Source organism: Ochotona curzoniae, unplaced genomic scaffold (genome assembly GCF_017591425.1).
Source record: "Ochotona curzoniae isolate NIBS_2020 unplaced genomic scaffold, NIBS_Ocur_1.0 contig_2210, whole genome shotgun sequence".
Taxonomy (NCBI): domain Eukaryota; kingdom Metazoa; phylum Chordata; class Mammalia; order Lagomorpha; family Ochotonidae; genus Ochotona; species Ochotona curzoniae.
In genome coordinates, this window is record NW_024465369.1 from 19,236,026 (window position 1) to 19,256,192 (window position 20,167).

General features: G+C 35.7%; 1 protein-coding gene across 2 annotated transcripts in view; it reads left to right on the top strand.

Annotated features, from left to right (window-relative positions):
• The window catches only part of KCNJ3 (potassium inwardly rectifying channel subfamily J member 3), a 133,989-nt gene that overhangs the window by 12,216 nt on the left and 101,606 nt on the right, over window positions 1–20,167 (top strand). The window lies entirely within an intron of this gene.

The window sequence follows — 20,167 nt, forward strand, 5'->3', positions numbered from 1 at the left end:
GTAAAAGACAACTTTCTTTTGTTGTAAAAATGTTTGAAATGCATGCATAATATTTAGGCGTATATTTCCATGAACTTTTGAAGGTTCCTCATGCATATACCTAAACATATATGTACGCCTTGAATATTTCAACTTCTATAAGAAATGAGAAAGCATGAAATATATAACTCATTTTTCTACCATTTTCATGTTAATCTTAAAATGCTAGTTGTGTAAATTGTAGCCATATTGAAACTGATACTGTCCACAACAGATAAATCTAAGCTTTACACTAAAGTAGAAGATGTTAAATTTGTAATAGTCAGTTTTGTCCATGGATCAGGTGAAACAAGCCATTGCCATTTTTGTCCCCATATCAAATAATGCCTACTTGAAATTTAGGCAAGATATTTAATGTTTATAAGTTTGAGTTCCTTCTCTTTAATGTCAGAATGACATAGCCAACTCCCTGCATATACTTCTGGTATTGCTATCATTTTGTTATTTTGTTGTTAGTACTTCAACTTAAAAATTAACATTTTAATAAGAACAATTGAAGATTCAGCTTTTTAGCCCATATCTGAAATCTGGCTTGTGTTATTTTATGATGTAACTCCCCTGTGCAATTTTCAACCTAGGTTAAAAATAATGTCATAATGTTATTTTTAAATACAATTTATGATAAAGAATAGAGCCACATTCAAGGAGTATTGGTACAATAAATCTTAAAATAGGAATTTTAGTGAATTATTAAGTTCAGAAGCAGATCTTGTCATTTTAATTAACTTCTTATTACATATAGTACTTTCTTTTTCTTTCACATACCTACTCATAGTAAATTGCTTACTATCATTCTAAGCACAGACATGAGTAAAGTTTTTGATAGTTTTAAACACATTTTGTTAGATCGATCTACCTTTATGCTTACCTACGCATCTGTTTATCCTTCCACCCACCCACATTTTTTTTTTCTGCTTTGCCTTTAAAGCTGTTTGTATTTGTTTTTAAAGAAGGAAAACCATTTTCTTCATCATTGCAAGGATGGACTACTTCTGTAGCTGTTTTTGTATGTGTTTCTTGACCTTGAGACACTTGAGGAATTTGGCACAGCTATTTTAGAATGTCTCTAAATTTGAATAGGCCTGAGATTTAAGTATTCATTAATCTTAAGAGTTTTATCTTCTAAATGGGCATCCTAAAGACATTGAAGTAGGTTTTTTTTTTTTTTTTCAGTTTTAACGTCCTACATGAAAGGTTACAGAAACTTTTCTAACATAAATTATTCTTCAGAATTAGAGGTTTCATTCTAAAATGTCATCCCTCACTCCCACTTTTTAAAAGTAAGGAACAGAGAGAATACTTTCCATGGAAAATGTGAAAACTTGGCGGGGGCCTGGGTTTCGTATTTACTGATTGCCTTTTATGGAGAAGAGATTAAAGTCCATTTCCTGTTACTCTCTTAATGAAGCCTGTTCTCCAAATCTAATATAGTAAGACAAATAACAAAAATATCACACATAATTTATATAGTGGAAAATGTATCTGACATTATGTTTGTGTGTATGCTTTCACTAATTAAATCTCACACTATTCCAATTCTGCAAAATCTGTCTGCATTTCCAGATAGCCTGGTAAAAATAGCCTAAACACTTAAAATTTTGTTGAGATTCATTCAAACTCATCATTAACAAAAAAAAAAAAAGAAAGAAAAAAAACTCATCATTAACGGTGTTTCCTCTTTTATCTCTATATCCACAATGAATTTCGCTTTCTCATGATATGTATGCATTGTCTATGGTAAGGCAATTGCTAAAACAATTGGACATTGTTTTAAGGCAGCAAGAGTATCATCCTTTCCTTTCATGTTCTTTGGTACCAAACCTTGTGAATTAACTTTTGCTGGATATGAACTCCTATCATTGTAGCAGTTAAGTACGATTAGTATTCAGGTATATGACAATTATTTATTGGGTGTATACTGTGTGCTTGGAAGTATTTGGATACTAAAAAGATGGTGAAATCCTGGAGAGCTATATTCCATCTAGAGGCAATAGATCATGATACGTAAAAAATTAACCAGATGTATCAAGTATAAGCAACATAGCACGGTGATGGAGGACCTTACAAGCTACTGCAGTTTGACAGTAAGGGAAGTCCTGTCTAAAATGACAAAACTTGGCTATGTGGAAGACCATCCCGGGGCAGTTTGGGAGAGCGGGTAGCATGCATTGTGGAGCATCTGGCAACAAGGATCCATGGTTGCCAATGAACTTGATTTATTGGGGGAACCAAAAGAAGGCAGAGGTGGCAACAGCAGAGTGGACAATGTGGAGGGTGGGGTAACAATTTATAGAACTGGAGGAGGCACATTCTCTGCACTATAATGATTCCACTGAATTTTCATTGTGGAGGTTTCATTAGTAAGCATAACCTGTATGGGTCATAATTTAGGAACCTCCAACTAGGTACAACAAAATATTTATTTTTTTAATGGATAGCATGTAGTTTATTTAAGCATTTAATTGATGTCCTGTAAATGTGTACAATTTTTAAGCAGCTCCCAGTTTCATGTTCCCTCTGTTGTCCTCCCCTCTCCTACACACCCAATTGCTCACTTCTCAGCAGTCCTTTGGTAAGTCTTCCGATCTCATTTATTTCTTGCTTCTTCCCATTTCTGTGATCCCAGCAGGAATGGGATGGGGGAGGGATATGAGAAAATAGAAGCTTTCTAATTTCCATGAGTCCCAGCCTTCAGCCCGGGACTCAAATCATCCCTTTCCCTCTTGCTTGCAGACGCTCCACAGTGATCAGATTCAGGGACTGTTGCCCTCCTTGAAGCAAGTGAGTTAGAGTTTAGGCCCCAGATTAGCCTCTTTGTTCATAACCTCTGCATCCGTGCTCATGCAGTGAATTTCTAAGCGTAGGTTACCTCTGACTCCTGTTCTCTTTGCTTCTTCTCCCCAGAGAGAGAGCACTGCTAGAGGCAAACAAAGCATTGCAGATTTGGCTCATTAGAACTGGATGCTTTCAAACTTCAATCTGGTTTCTGCTGCTATTTGGCAGTCTTTTTAATTGTCTTTTCTGTACTCTCAGGCTCACTCCCCATGGGATCTATTTTAGACCTTTTCTCATTCTATGCCCCCGGTGCCAGCTGTCCCAGCCCTTTCTTGGCATATCATTTTTCCACCTATTCTATTAAAAACAATGTGGCACTTCAGTTTTACACGTTTCTTGACTCTATCTTTTTCTCATAGCTGTCTTTTCTTTCTTCCTTGGTGTGTGTGTGTGTGGGGGGGTGGGTATGATTTTTTTTGTTTGTTTTTTTGCTGAAATCATCTCTTTTATTGCTGGTCCGTATCTCATGCATTGTTGCTCATCACCCATGTCTCAAGCTCAACTCTTACCATTCTAACATCAAAACATCAAACTGACTTTTTTGTCTTTGCTCAGGCACTTTCAGGTCTTTATAGGAAAAACATCCCATTATTCGTTTCTTTATGTTCATAAGGCTTTTCCTTTAATTTGGAGACATCATATCGTTCCACATTCTTTTTGTTATTAGTTCTTTATGTGTCCTGAGTTCTCTTTGTCCTCCCCTGTTTAGATGCTCAGTTTCTTAATGAATTAAGTACTTACCATTCCACTCATCTCCAGTATGAAACTGCCCCACAGGTATACTCTTACAGTTCCCACTAATTTCGAGGCAACATGTCCTCTTAAGTGTTTACTGTTTTAATTTAGAATCACTGTGTACAAATTCCACGTGGTTCTCTTGCCCTCATGTTGCAACCACATGTGCAAAGTTGGTCTCAATTAAAGATTTCATTTTCTTCCAACACTACCACCTTTTTCTTTTCTGTCCAACTAATTTGTGATTGTAGCTGGACCATAAAGGGTATTTTAGTTAGCAGAAGCAACATTTTTGTCCTTGTGGGTACTTGCATTCTTGGGGAAGAAACAGAATAAAGTGCGTCATCTGGAGTGTTAGAAGTGATACATGGTGTGGGAGGAAAAAAAAGCAAGGCTAAAGAGTTGTATGGTACAGGGAGGTCAAGGAAGGCTAGAAGCAGAGAAGACAATAGAGCTCAAACATGCTGAGAAGGGCATATGCCTTAGACTGCAGCATTGAGGTAGAGGTGTCAACGATTGCGAGTGTTTCTAGGGCATACGTACCTAGCTGCTTCTCTAGCTTGGTGATGTCTCTCAGTTCCATTGTGGCTCTTCATTTCCACCTAATGCTGCATCCATATCACAGTAACTATCTCAAAACTAAGTCTGCATCTGCATAGGCCCAGCTCATTAAATTTTTTAATAATATTACTTACATTATATATCTGTACTCAAAATTCCCTAATGAGTAGTTTGTTGAAATGCATGCATTTCTTGCTAACAAAACAAGATCTTTTTTTCTGGTAGGGCTGAGGAACTGCTGTTTGCTGTTCGATTTTGCATTCTGTATATGTGATTCTATCATTTTTTACTGTCAGGAATACTGTTTTCATTTTCTTTTACATACAGTAAGAAACATCTTATGTGCTAAATCACCTCTGACACTTCTCTCCAATTTATTTTTTTAACAATTTATTAAAACAACAAATTTTATTAGGCAAATATTATTAAGCATATGTTCTTCTTAGAAATAATAAAACACAATGGGCCTGGTGCAGAGGCCTGCAGCTAAAGTCCTCAGCTTGCATGCACCGGGAACTCATATGGGCGCCGGTTCTAATCCTGGTGGCCCTGCTTCCCGTCCAGTTCCCTGCCTGTGGCCTGGGGAAGCAGCCAAGGACAGCCCAAAGCCGTGGGACCCTGCACCCACGTGGGAGACCTGGAAGAGGCTCCTGGCCCCTGGCTTTAGATCAGCTCAACTCTGGCCATTTCAGCTGCTTGGGGAGTGAATGAATGGACGGAAGATCTTCCTCTGTCTCTCCTCCCCTCTCTGTATCTGAAATTCAGTAAAATAAATAAATCTTTTTAAAAAGAAATAATAAAACACAAATATGCAGAAGATACTTATTTATGTTAATAGTTATATAATTATATGTTAATGTGTTAATCATCTGAAATATTACTCTCTTCTAGCTTGATACATTTAGATAATCCTTTTTTTAAAAAAATCATATGCTTAACAACTGAAATTTATGTATCACCAAGCCTACTATCTTAAATGAATTTCTACAGGCAGAATACCTGGATAAAGGAAAATCTAAGTCTGGTGGACTTTGATGTTGATTTTGGTATTGCCATCCAGAAAGTTGTAGATCAGTGGGCCCATATCTTTATATTCTTGTCAAAGTATGCACTATTTGTTTTTATTTGTTTTTTACTTTAACCATTGTTTTCTTGTTTTTCATTAGCAGAGAAGGTGAAATTTGGGGTTTATTTGTTGGCTTGTTTTCAATTTTCTGAATTGTTGATTAATAGTCATTTGCAAAAATGGCCTCTGTAGTTAGCATCTTACTATTAAAAACTCATATATTTAGTAGTCTGGATATGTTAAGTAAGCTTTTTTATTTCTTTACATGTGCAGTTTTATCATGTGTTTCTTAGGTATGCCTATATTTCCAAATATTGCAATATGGATGAAGGCCTTTATTTTAGGTGTGTTTATTTTGTATGCTGTAAATCTAGTAAAGTGGTAGACCCCACAATACCTTTTAATATGTATGTTTCCTTTTAAAACAAATTTATTTTAATTTGGTGATTTTTAATTTCTTCTTATAAGCTTGTTTGTTGTTTGTGAACGAGTTGATTTTTATCTGAAATCAATCAATACATTTTGGTTACCCTTGTTTTGCTCTGTGAAAGTTAGCACAAGGTTGAGTAAGAAGGAAGTAAGTGGACAGTCCAGAAGGAGAAAGAAGTTGAGATAATTTAGTATTAGCAGTAAGTACTAAAATAAATGTAAATGAGCTTATGTTTAGGAACTAGAGGCGTGGTCCTTGGATGGGTATATATATATTTATATATATGAGGAAGACTGAGAAGGGCCTCCTGAGAATGCAGTATGTTCTAAGTTTGAAAGTGAAGCAGAAGTTCTTGAAGAAGGCTTGAGGAACAGGTCTTCTGTCCAGATAGACAGTGAGTACAGGCTCTGAGGACCTATTTTTTGGGGGGTATTATAAATAATTTGGTGTGGTGAGAGTTCAGAGCAAGTGGAGGGTAACCAACTGGGGACTAGCCTAGAATTATTCCTTGGAGCTAATTCTGCAGTGTGCAAATCCTTTGAAGGAACTACAGCAGGGCAAGGCATGTAGTATTTGAAGATTCCCCTGGCAGAAGATGGAGGAGCAATTGAATGGGACTTAGAACAGAGATTGGCTAGTTACAGGCTGTTACAACACCCTTGATCAGAGGTAATTTGGTCCTGATTGGAATTTTCTGGCTCAGAAAACTACGTGTATGTTGAAAATAATGAAAATGGCCCTGGTTTCAAAGCTGCTCCTTGTAATTACACACGGAGTTGGAAAAAGCCCCTGGGATCCATCTTGAAGTTCCACCGGCTGCTTAGAAGAATACATGACTCTGTCAAAAATAGGGAATTAAATTGAGAATAATAAATAAAACAGTATTAACAAACCCTCAACTCTTCTTTTTATTATTGAAAAGGAGCCAGAAATGTTCAAATGAATAAATCATACAGCAAAAGTACAACTTGTGAATAATTGATATTTGCCTATAATTTCCCTTTCTTTTGTTTCATTAATTATTATTAACCACTGTCCTTGACTTTCGTGTCAAAAGACAGTTACCAGCAAACCAGCTAGCAATCTTGTGAAGTAACATTGTCCTGACCTCTGGAAATGTTATTTAGTCTTCTAAATTCCAACTTAACTCATCAACAGCGGTGAGCAACTCATACCAGTTTCAGCATTGTTTGGTTTCTAGTTCCGTTTCTGTTTCTCCCCATATGCAGTTACCTTTTCATGTCATTGGGGGTGTTTTAGAAGATTGCTACTGTTTCAGGTAAAAGGTGATAATGTGTAGATCTGTATTTTTGGGGACATTTCATTAGTAGCTTCTTCCCAGTAACTCCCAAAAATATGCATTTGCTAACTATTTGTTGTTTCTTCATTGAACGTTTGTTGTTGTTTGTTTTAGGAACACCATTTCTGCAATTTAGCAAGTCAAAATATAACTTAACTTTCTGGGTCCCTGCACTCCTTTTTAATATAAAACAATAAAATCATACTTTTCCATTTTCTTTCCATGGATAGTTGTTAGGATTTTTGTACACTCAAAAATGTTATTAATTGAATATTAAAGCACAAGATGGGGTGATGAGCCTAACTGATTTGTCGTGATTGAAAGGTTTTTCTGGGAATGAAAATCTCAGTGCCAAATTCAAGGTAGTTGTACAAAAGCTGAGGTGACTGATTATCCCACTCCACAATCTGAGAAGGTTCTCTCAGCCTTTGAAAATGCTAGTTTCATTTCAATGGAAAATTTTGCTTTGTAGATAACTGAATAAATCAATTTAAACTTATCATTAATGTACTCCATCGTTTTTCTCATTGTACTATTGTCAACAGTTAAGTCTCAAAGATACTCAAGAAGTATCTTTGCCTGTATGTCGTATTCCTTCTGATGTATATTGCTGTCACTTACGCAAAAGTTAAGATGATCATTAGTATCCTAGAGTAGAAGTTTCTCATTTGTTGTGCAGGAGATTGGTATGGATAAATTGCTGAAGGGGAAGGGCTAACTCTGCATTGTCACATTTTGCCTCAATCTGATATGGATAAAAGAGGGAGAGCAAACCTTAAATATAGTCCAGTTGATAAGTGATAATAACATTGTGATGGTGCAAAAACAGTTTATAATGAAGCATGTTCCAGAGACAAAGAGCATCATTAATCAATGAGGAACCTGCTCATTTTCAAGTCTTTCAGGAAGAAGACTTGGAATTATACATGTTAACATCACACAGGTCCTTAGTAGGATGCTGACTTCTGGACCTCACTCAGACTCATGCTGTTAAAACGGCCGGAGTTTATGGCTAAGGGAATTTGTTAAAAAGTACAGAGGATTTACATATAACTTTTCTACTAAATAGCAAGAAAAGTCACTAATATTTATTGAATGAACAACCTGGTTGCAACACAGTTTGACCCAAGCTGCCACACTATTGAATGGCAAAAGAACACGTACCTTTTTAAATTTGTTCAGTCTTCAGTGATGAAGCTTTTTGTGAATTTAGGGAATGCTGATCAATGTAGCCTAAAGCAAATAATGTGGGTAGAAAACATTGCCAATTGGGAGCATGAATTAAAATGCATTGCTATTCATCATCATAACCCAGAACAAGATGTGATATCCATTGTGGAACATTGTGTGAAGCCCTAATATAAATGCCAAATGAGGATGTCAGTGCCACTCACCGGAGAGGATTCTGATTGTTAGAACTGTTCCACATTCATTAAGCCAGAACACTCTGTGCAGTTATTTATTGTTTCATAGAAGGGCTATTATTTTTGCTTATGTCAAAGTTTAAAAGGACACTTTATGCACTTTTTTGTGTGTTAACACTGTTAGTCATTAAAACTATACTATTTAAGACCAGCATACTGGGAAGAGAAGATACTTTGCAGTATGTATCTCAACTCCCTAATAAAAGAAGAGCTCCCAGTAAAACAGTTAAATATATCCAAAAAATAGGATACTAGACTGTCCACCATTGTCTGTACCTTCATCGATATCATACACAAAACAGCAGAATGTTGGAATTGTGACTGTTACGGAAGGGCTATACTGTTGTAATAATATGGATAATATGAAGGAACTCAACTGGTGGGGGAAGAAGTGTGGAGGGAGAAATCCCGGTACCTATGGAACCATATCATGAGAACAATAGCAATAATACAACAGAAGAAAGTAAAAAGAGTAAAAATAAACCATTTGTGCACTTTCTTTTCTAGAGAAAAAGTTTGTGGAGATTAAAGAGATTTGTGCTTTTATTGAACAACATTGATGAGTGTATACAGTTTAAGACCCAGTTAGCTGTAGTTTATCTTGACAAGTTTGAGTTCTGGGGCCAATTTGACATTGCCTCCATTTGATTAGTTTTTACCCTCCCTCTTTTTTTTTTTTTTTTTATGCCTTAGGCTCTGTGTGGAAAAGAAAAAGTACTAAGATCATTGACCTACTCATTTTATAGCAGTGACCTTGGGACTGAAATTCATGTGGGAAATCACTGTGGCTGTATTATGGTTGTTGTTGTTGAAAATAGATGTTGAATGAGATGAAATAGCACAGAGTTATTTTATAAACTGTTATCTTCTAGTATTTATTAATGATAGCCACAGAGAGCCATCAGCAGAGAGCAGGTCTCCTCTTGGAACATGGTAGGGAGGAAAGGAGGGAAGACAGCTGGTCTTTTGTTGCCCAAGGGTGATTTTCTCTTGGGACATAATGTTGTACTGATTTTATAGAAGGTGTAGTTCTCAATCAATTATGCCACAAATGTACAACCATAACCTGAGCAGTGACCTGCATTCTGATCTGTCCCTGTTACCGCTTGAGCAAAAGCCCAGTCTAGACCCCCTCAGTCCTGCTGGTTGCTTCCCAGCAGGGCTGTCTAGACCATTTCAGAGACATGATGAAATCTTAAAGGCTATTAGAGAAAGAGCATGTTAGTCTCCTTTAAATTACTGTCAAACAGATTTTCCAGGTTTCCAAATTAAATTTTAATATAATTTAAGCTCTTTTTGTTTTGTTAACTTTTATTTTTAAGTTTGGAAAATGTCCCAACTTATGTTTTCAGAGCCATCTTTGGTGGTAGGTTGTACCAACTCAAGTTGGACACTCCCATTTTGAAATTTGCGGGGGACGGCATTTGATTCCTAAGAAAGAAAACTTTCTTCCAAAGACACACAAAGGGAAGCAGAGGTGTGCTGGGGGAGGACACCGGGCTTTGATGCGTGGAGAAGGTCTGGCTCTTACAGAGGTGACGCGCAGGCCTGCGTGTGAACTCTCAACACTTTTCAGACATTTGTCTGTGCAGAGTACGTGACTCATTCTCCTGATTCAGCAGTTCCTCAGAAATGGCTGCAGTCCTGCTGTATTTGGCAACACTACTTAGAGAATGCAGAGAGAAAACGCTGGAGCCTCCTTCTGTGTATATGTGTGTGTTTATTAGATTAGTATTATCAGCGGCAAAAATGTTTTAACATGTTATCTGTGAGTTTTTAAGTTTTGCATTGCTATTCTTCTCCCGCCACACACACAAAGTCTTTTTCTAGCTTACTTGACTCTCTTTAATATAAAATATACATTATATATTATATATATTTGATGCTTTGTACAACATTAGTGATTTGTTATTTAACATTGTTTAAGTTCTCTCTAACAAACTGAATTCAGCTTATCTTTAAAGTGTGTCCAAATCATTACCAAAGGAAATCTTTACAAAGACTCCATCTGTAGTCCATGGTTTGCAAGGCTAATAGTGCAGACACTGCTTAGAACATTATAATTTAACGGAGCCAATCATTTAATTTTATCTGCTTAATATGATGACTTCCCTGACTGGGATAAATTTGGTAAAATCTAATAATACTTCTTTCAGTTTTGAAGCAACATATTTCTTAGTTTTCTTTAGAGCACAAACTGAAATATCACTGGAATCAGAAAAAAATGAGAGGAAGTAAGAAACGGTGCATTTATGATTTTTTGAAGTGTAGCTGTCACCTAATTGAATAGTAGAAGTGGAATGATAGAATTATAAAGATTACATGCATCCTAGTGAAGATCTAGTTAAAGGCTTTCATTTTACACAAATGGAAACTGTGATTCAATGAGATAGAAAAATGTGCCCTTCTAAGAGCTTTCTGGTAGAGCAGTCAGATATGGTTTGTGCTTTGAATTTCGATACAGCATTTTTCTTATTAGAAATAATGCCTCATTTGTTATAGTTCTTTTGTTACTCCCTTTCTTCAAAATAATTCATAATGACATATTTCATTAAGATTAGGTGGCTAGTTAGTCAGCTTAGTAGAGGGGAAGTCAAATCAATAGATTTATGTCTTACAATTACATCTGGCCTTGTACAAAATTTCCAAGGCTTTAGAGAAAATGCAGTGAAAGAGGTAGCTGTTGAGATTTCTATATTTTCTGTAGCTGTGTTAAGCAACCTGTATACATCAAGCACCATGCCAAACTCTGGATCCAAGATAGGGTTAAGAAAGTCAGAAGGTCCCAAAGAGCACAAGTCAAGATCCAGAGTTTAGTGGTCATGTAAGTGGGGAAATGTACCACATTGCTAGAGGTGTTTTAGGACACAGTCTAAGCTCGAGATGGAAGGGTGGGAGTTAATCAGGCAATGACAGGTGGGAAAAGTGTTATGAAAAGAGTAGTGAGAAGAACTCAAGCACAGTGGAAGGTGTTTGTTGTTTATCAGTGACTATGCTTATGGTTCTGTTTAGAAGTACAGTGTGTGATAGAGTTAACAGGGGGAAAGAAGGAGTTTCAGGAGATGGCAAACATAAAACATTACAGATTAGAAAATACAGCTTTTTAAGACTTTTTAGAAGACTATTTATTTGAATGGTAGAGTGACCACAAGAGATAGAGGGAGATAGAGAAAGAGAGCTTCCATTCGATGGTACACTCTCAAAATGGTCACAATGGCTGGGGCTGGTCCAGGACAAAGTGAAGAACCTGGAATTTCCCCTGGGTCTCTCAAGGGCGGAGACCCAAGGACAAAGGACACCTTCCATTGCTTTTCCAAGCACCATTGGTTGGGAGCTATATGGGAAATGGAACAATTAGGATTTGAACTGGCCCTCCTAGATGTGATACCATTATCATGGGTGGCAGCATAGTTTACTGTGCCCAGCACTGACCTTGATGTTTGAAAAATTTTAACATTTGTATCAGTATAATTCTTCTTGAGAGATTTTAGCACCATCACTAAAATCTGTACATTTGACTTCTTTGTATATAATTGGTTAGACATAAATAAATAATGTGTGGTATAGATTTGTCACAGGTAAGATAACAGTATGAAGGAAAGTTGTACCTTCCTGTAATTAAAAAAGGGCATTTTTAAAGTACAGCTAGCTCTTAAATAAAAGAAACAATTAAACATTACAGTGCGGTTAAAAAGCTTGGGAGACACCCATGTGTGTTTTTGCAATGCTGTATCTTGAATACCAGCCACAACTCCTGGCTCGTTCCCCAAATGCCTGAAATGGTTTGTGGGGGACTGGCCATGAATCTGGAAGCTGGAAATTCAATTCAGGTCTCTCATATGGGTGGCAGGAATCCTACAATGTGAGCCGCACAGGCTTCCTATTGGGATCAACTGTGCTGCATTATAGGAAGCTGGGATTGGGAGCCAAGAGTTGAGTACAGACACTCAGATGAATGATTTAGGTACCCCAGATGTCCAGGTCCAAACCCTTTTCCAGAGATGGTTTTTAAGTAGGAGAAGGACATAATGACAATTGCACTTTAGGGGGAAATTACTCTCCCTAACTCAGAGAAAGTACTGAATGAGACTACATCAGAGGCCAATGGGTGGGTTGGGATACTATGGCAGTAATTCCGACGAGAAATGATCATCTATTACTATGTCTACTTGAAAAAGCATTTGGCTAGAATTTTAGAGAAGATGAGTTGAAAATTTAAAGCGTGTAACATTACTCATTCTCAATGGTTCATGTCTAAAGATTAAGGACAAGACATTTAAGATAGCATAACAGTGCACAGGAGGGAATGTGGGATTCAGTATGAAGTGGAGGAGTTTGCACATTTGGATTTGGGTTGAAGAGTGCGACGTATGTGGAGGAATGGCTGTAGGATTATAGAAGCATGTGGACGAGAGTGAGGACAGTCTGGAGGGTTACAAGTTCAGCTGAATCAGAAATGATCCAGGGATCACCGGTCTCTGAGTGGTCAAAGAAACGTAATAGATGCGTATTACAAACCAGATAAGATACGTCAGTGCTTCAGCAAAGATAAATGGTCAAAAATTGTTACTTTTAAAATCAAAATCATTGTGAAAATTGTTCTTTTTAAAGATTGTGTAGAGAATTATAATGAGTATACCTTAAAAACATATTTTAGAAATTGACTCCACAGTGATAGGAAAAATCAATAACTTGTTTAAAATTCTTAGAAAACGTGAAGATGTGAAGAAAATTAGAATCTATAATTTGATGTGCTATCTTAATTTAGTTTTTAAAAACCAACACATATGAATTGCATATTTGTAGGCTATTATGTCATATTTCAGGATATGTTAAAATGTAGCACTCAATCAAGGTAAATTAATTTATGTTAAAAATATTTATTTTATGTTATGCTGTATTAAAACTTCCGTGAAGATAAAGCATCAAATTTTATAGTTATGGAGTCTAATAGTGACATTGCCCATTGATTGAATGACTGGCAATATCTGAGTTTTCAATATATTTTGGTGCTTGTGTGTGTGAGTGTGTGTGAGGTATGATTGCTGTAGGCTTCTTGTTTACATACTTGGAGTGAACCAAGAGCCAATATTATGCTTTATGAGATATTGTAAATAGAACTTGCTTTAGTCAATGCCAACATAAGTAAATTCTCCATTTTTTGAACAAAGTACATTTTGTATCGATTTAGAGAAAAAATAATATAAATAAGTCTAATTTTCCTGTGGCTCAAGATTTTCTTTTGGTATGTAACCACATTCAGTCTAAGTTGTTGCATGCTTTCTAGTCACACAATTGTTACTGTTTTACCAGCAAATGTGAAAGCATACCATTATCTACTGAAGAATACATTCCCTGAAGCGTTTCATTGCCTGAGATTGTGCAAGAATGTAAATGTTGTGTTATTATGATCATACCATGCCTGTCATATCCTCATCTAGTTACTCATAGCTAAATTGTTTTATTATTGATATACGTACATAACTTTGGTGCAGACTAAGGTGTGAAAGATGCTATTTTACTAGAGTCCATAATGATTCATCTGAACTTCTAACTTTTTCATTGGAAATAAAAAAATAATTTTCCTAGACTTTGAAAGTCTTCCAGAAGGAAAAACCTCACCTTGATAATAAAACAAAAACTGTTTGTAAAACAAAATAAAACCTTGCTATTTTTTGCTTGTTTTGAACTCATTCCCAACCTCTCATATTCTAGTCAGACAATACTTGTTTTCTATTTCTCAAATTTAATTTAATCTAATTTAATTTAATACGTATTTGCGAAGCAAAGGAACAAAGAGGAAAGAGAAAGGAGAGAAACACTTTCCTGCAGTGTGTCAGTAGCCAAATAGTCAGTGTTGTTCACAGAATCTCCACACAGGTCTCCCATGTGTGTAACAAGAGCATGTTTGCTGTGGCAACACTAGCAAAAATCTGGAATCAGGAGCCACAGCATGACTGGAACTCCGACACTCAGATGGTCGCATCGCAATCCCATCTTCACTGTGCCAGCACCAGCCCATCCCTAAATGCTTACTTTATCCATTTGTTTCACTACCAAAATACTCTTCCTGAAACCTTTCCTTTCTTACTTTCAATCTTTTTTATATCTTGTATCATCCACTAACAATCTGGATGCTTTGGAAAATTTTTCTCATTGAACGTTTCCTTTCTTTGACATACTACAGGTAATATATTTTATGACTGACTCAGAGTTACTGAAAATTCAAAGAGGCGCATTGCCAATTAGGATAATTTTTTAAAGATTTGTTTTATTTTTCTTGAAAGACAGAGTTACAGATAGAGAAATTAAGAGTTGAGAGAGATTCAGCTCTCTAATCCACTGATTCATTCCAAAGTGACTGCGGAATCTGAACCTGGGCCAGTCTGAAGGTTGAAGCTAGGGTCTCCCACCTGGGAGCTAGGACCCAGCACGTGGGCCATCCTACACATGTATAGAGAATTGGATCAGAAGAGGGGTGGCTGTGACTCAAATCTGTATGGAATGCTGGCACCACAGGCAATGGATTTACCTGCTCTGAATACAGTGCCAGCCCCAGGAAAAACTTTTTTTAGCTCAGTGAGTGTTTCCTAATATCTTTGGTCTTTCATTGTGCATCTCCACCAAAGCTGTATATGTAAAATCATGAAATTTCAATTTTGATTACTTGTATCTTTCCTTAGAACAAATTTTCCTTATTTTTCCTTATGTCAATTTTTTATTTTAAGATTTACTTATATATGTATATATTTTTAAATCGAAAGATAGCATTGTAGAGAGGAGGGAGGTAGGGAGAGAGACCTTTTAGTCAAAGTGTCACTCCCTAAGTGGCAGTCACAGCCAGAGCTAACCTTATCTGGTGTCAGTCACCGTGAGCTTCTTTCTGGTCTCCCACGTGGGCACAGGTGCTCAAGGGCTTGAGCCATCCTCCCCTGATATCCCAGGCCACTTAACACGGGCTGGATAGGCACTGGATCAGTTGGGACTTGAAGTGACAACCCTTGGATGTTGAACTTACCATGCCACAGTGCTGGCACATCGTACATCAAATTTTGTTTTGTCAGCGTGCGCCAATGCTCTTGATGTTATACTTAGTTGAATTATTTGGCATAATCTAGAAGATCTGTCAGTAACATGAAGATGATTTTAATTTGTGCGAAGATGTGCTAAGTTTATTTTTAAAAATTGTGTTTACAGCTAGAGTGTTTACAGAATATTGCTGGGTTTTCATATTAACATTTACTGAAATTGAAATGGAGTGGCAGAGTTATATATGAAACTAACTTTTTGAATAGCATTTAGAATAATTTTGTCATCACTGTCAGCTACAATGATAGAGAAAAATATTGAAATAGAACACAATTATCTCCTTTTCCAGCATGCTATATATTTTTCAAGTCAAATAATATTCTTGAGTACAATTTTTCTTTTATATATGATTTATTAATAATATTGCTTTTAGTTTTTGCTAAGGCAAGGGGAAATTAATATTTTATAATAGTACAAAATACCATAATATCTAAAACTTTTATGATGTTGATGGTAGCATGGCTTAAACATAATTTTATGTTTTTCCTATATTTGTATTTCAGTTATGCAATTATTTCTCAACTACATTTCTTTAATTCTGATCATATCAGCAGTTCAAGAGTATTTTTTTGTTAGAGTCCACCTTTTGTGACTTGACAGTTTTTTAATGAAAATACAGTTGCCAGCCAGTACACCTACTGATATCCTTGGCTTTTTTTTATTATTTATAAAAAGAGTCTTGGTTTGGTATATTTTTACCTATTGTACTCCCTCATATTTAAGTTATTTTTGAATAATTCACTGATGCTCTGGTAGGAAGTAATCATAAATGGCTGAACCACTGTTATTATGTCAGTTTGAAAGGAAGGGAAAAAATCCACATATTCTCAAAGCTTTCGTGATATTACAGTATAGCTCTACCCTATTAATGTATGTTTGGTTTCATTTCTTGGGAGAGTCTGTGATTGGTTTCTGTATACACTGGAACAAATGTGTCAGCACCCTTAGAGAAAGACTTGTTTGAATATCATGTAGAAGAATGTAGTACATGCTATTTTTGAAATGCTGTTTTTTTAATACGTTAGATCTTAGAGGAGATTGAACTGTGGTGTTGTACAGCATCATATCAGGCATTATTTATAGGGTTAGACTTTTAGAGTCGGCTTGCCTGACATTAGCCTTTATTTACCTTGCAATATTAAATGTTATTTTGGGAAACTTGATTCAGTTTCTTTGGCCTTGTTTTCTTCATGAAAAAAAAATGGAGAGAGAAATTATATTTATTTCATTGTTAGGCGGAGAAAGCTAGAATTAAGAATGCTAAATTAACATTGTAGAGTTAGTTTTGTGTTATATATTAATGAATATCTAAGCATCACCCAATAATTGTAAGTAATTTTTGTTGTTATCAGCAGTCATTCATATTACATAGTTCTTAGTTTAATTCATTTTTGAAGATTATCACTGCAATAATGCCTATGATATATGCCAAGGTTCTTAGCTTGTTTTCTACTCCACAGCCTTCATCAAGAGTGGAAACTGTGTGAGATTACATCAAATGATGATATTTTTCAGTAACTTAACTATTAACTAAATTTTCACTGACTTGGAAAACAGTATACTAGGTTATAGTGTTTGGCAGAAATATATGATATATGAATCAAACACTTGGACTAAGAGGCTGCATGCCTTGTGCAACACAGTTATTTAAACTGAAGAATAATGATCTTACCCACTTTCCTGTAGCCCTTGAACCTTTGTGCCCCAACTAACTATGTAAAGATTGTAAAAAAAAAAATGGAAAAATAAAAGAAAAAAATGAAGAATGATTAAATGTCTAATAAAAGAAGCGGTAATGAAATGATGCAATTAACATGACTTTGTATGAGAAACTGGACTTCAGCTTGTAATAAGAGTTCTTGTAAATAATAGTGTACAACTTTAAAGCATATTTGATTACAAGAGTAGAAAATTCAACCAGCAAGAGCTTAAACATCTGGGAGTTTGTTATTCATGTGCAGCAAAAGTGCAGGAGTGGACTGGATGAGCTGGCCAAGGATAGCAGCAATAAGCCAGATGCCTGCTGCATCCCTTTGCCATTTGTAGCATTTCTTTATCTTAGTTGAAATGATAGGATGGCGTCTGTACATTTGAGTATCATTTCAGAACACAGCAACAGTGGGTTTTATTTAGGAAAGTGCTTTTCCCAGGATATTCTCTCTGTAATATTCTTCTGAAATATCTCCTCTCATACCCAGTCACACTTGGAGGAGTTTTGGCGATTGTGTTTTTAAGTTGTGCATATGTTCTTGGCTTATGTAAGGGCTATCTTAGTAAATAATATTAGGATAAGGGGACTAAAGGAAATTCTTGAATAACCAAACTTTGAATATTATATTAATTAAGTAATATAATTTGAAAATATGAGGTTCTCTAGCTTATTTAAATTCTAATAAAATCAAGGTTTATAGTTTTGTTGTAAAATTTAAAGAAAAACCAGTAGTGAAAGCGTCCTGGGGTTTTTCACTTCATTACGTTTTAACCTGTATTACTTTTTTTAACATGAAAAAGCAAAAGTGTAAATTAAAAAAGAAGAGTAACATCAATTTTTTCAGTACCTTATGAATTTCACAAAAGCAAGCATTAAGCAATCTATAGAAAATATTAAAATGTAAATTTTTTACACTTATTTGGGCATTTATAAAAGAGGATTGTTCTCTTTCACATTGCCTAACATGAATCTCTTCACAGATTAAAAGTATGCTTCCAGGAGATTGTTCTTTATCAACAACACATTGTTAAATCACACTCTTCAATAACCTGTGATTATTTATTATTTCAACTATGCTGCATTAAGCCTACCAAATATTAAAAATCACATTTGAAAGTAGTTTAGCATTTTTTTTTCTAAAGAGAGGTGAGAATGTAATTCATTTAAACTCCAGGGTGTGAGTCACTTAATAATAGAAAGGCGTGGAACAAAAAGTATCATTTAAAAGAGGATATGATTAAATGCTCCTGTGCGTCTGAGGTCAAGACAGTCTATTCAGATAAAATGTCACTTTACTAGAATTTTAAAAGATGAATAGAATTTTAGCAAGCATCAAGAACAAAAGCTAGACGAGATGATGTGGTGTGGTGTTATTTGAGGAATATTATCTGCTCTCCCATGAGACACACAAGGTTAAGGAAAAATATTGAAAATACTTTCTTTGAACAGCTTTGAAAACTCACAGTTTTGTGTTTAGAATACCACTTTGGTTGCCTATCTTTGTCGTTTTGTCAGGGCACCTATACTGGTTTGCCTGCAATTCAAATAGGAAATTTTTACATAATTAAAGAAAAATATTATTTTTAAAGCACATTTTATATAGACATTTGAGTTGTTTGAAATTTTCAGATAATATCTTTATGAAACTTAAATATATTTAACTAGTACTTTCTGTTTACAAAAATAACAATGATATCTGTGTGTTGCAACCTTACATAGTTATTGCCATGGGAAATTGTGTATCTTAAAAAGATTTGTTTATGCACTGGAAAGGCGGTGAAAAAGAGAAAGAAAGAGATATCATCCATCAATTAGTTCATTTCCCAATTTGTTTCATTGGCCAGGGCTAAGCCCCTTCTGGTCTAACCCCTGGGTTTCTGAAGTCCACAGACTTTAGAAATCTTGTGGTACCTTTTCTGATGCATTAGTACTGAGATGAAAAGAAGCCAAAGAGCTGGACACAAACTTCTACCTTAGATATGGGAGGCCAGCATCACAGATGATGGCTTAATTTGCTGTACCACAACTTTAGCCCATAAGATTGCATTTCTAAATAGGTACCCATAGGTAAATATTTCTTCTGTTTTTATAGGAAAGTTTTGTTTGTTAGAGCTGGTCAGGTAAAAATGGTATGATTCCTTACTAGTTGTTTTGGAAGGGATTCAGAACTCAAACTATGAATACCTTCTCCACATTTTTCTATAAGATGGGTTTGTGAGAATGAGAATACTGATTTACTTCAGTGATTTTGTAACTGTGGTTTAATAAATTTATTTGGGAGTTACAGAGAGAAAGGAAAAGACAGAGAGAGATTGTTCTTCCACTGGCTTACACACCAGATAGCTATGACCAATAGCAAGTGCAAACCAGAGAAAAACCAGGATCCAGAGCTTCATTTATATATCTCACGTGGGCAGCAGGGTCTCAAACACTTATGGTATCTTCTTTTGCTTTTCCTGTTGCATTGGTGGGGAGCTGAAGTAAAAGTGAAGCAACCAAGATAAAAATCATGTCCAGAGGGCCAATGGTGGCCTGACTTGATACACCACAATGCCAGTCTTCCTCAGTGAATTCCTGTTTAGTGGATGTCATCACAATTTTCTATGGATGTGTAATGTGAGGGTGACAACAGCACTCACTGCAGTGTGCTAGCACAGATGAGCAGATCGTATATTTAGTGTTTATTCACAGCCTCTCCCTGAATTAGGCATCACTGTCCCTTTGTAGTAGACGGGGAAATTGTCCGAGATTAAGCCTGCTTTTGAAATGTCCATCTCAATTTGAACCATTGCCTCTGTGCAGTAAGTCAAGAAACTTGTTAGATTAAAGAGTACACACAATACAATTTCTAAATTTTTCTGTTGTTACCAAACTTGGCTGAGGTACAATTTAGTAAGAAATAAATCTACCTTATTTAACCTATATACTTGTGCGTTTTATGTTTTTAAATGTCTTATTTGGCCCTAGACAATTTTAT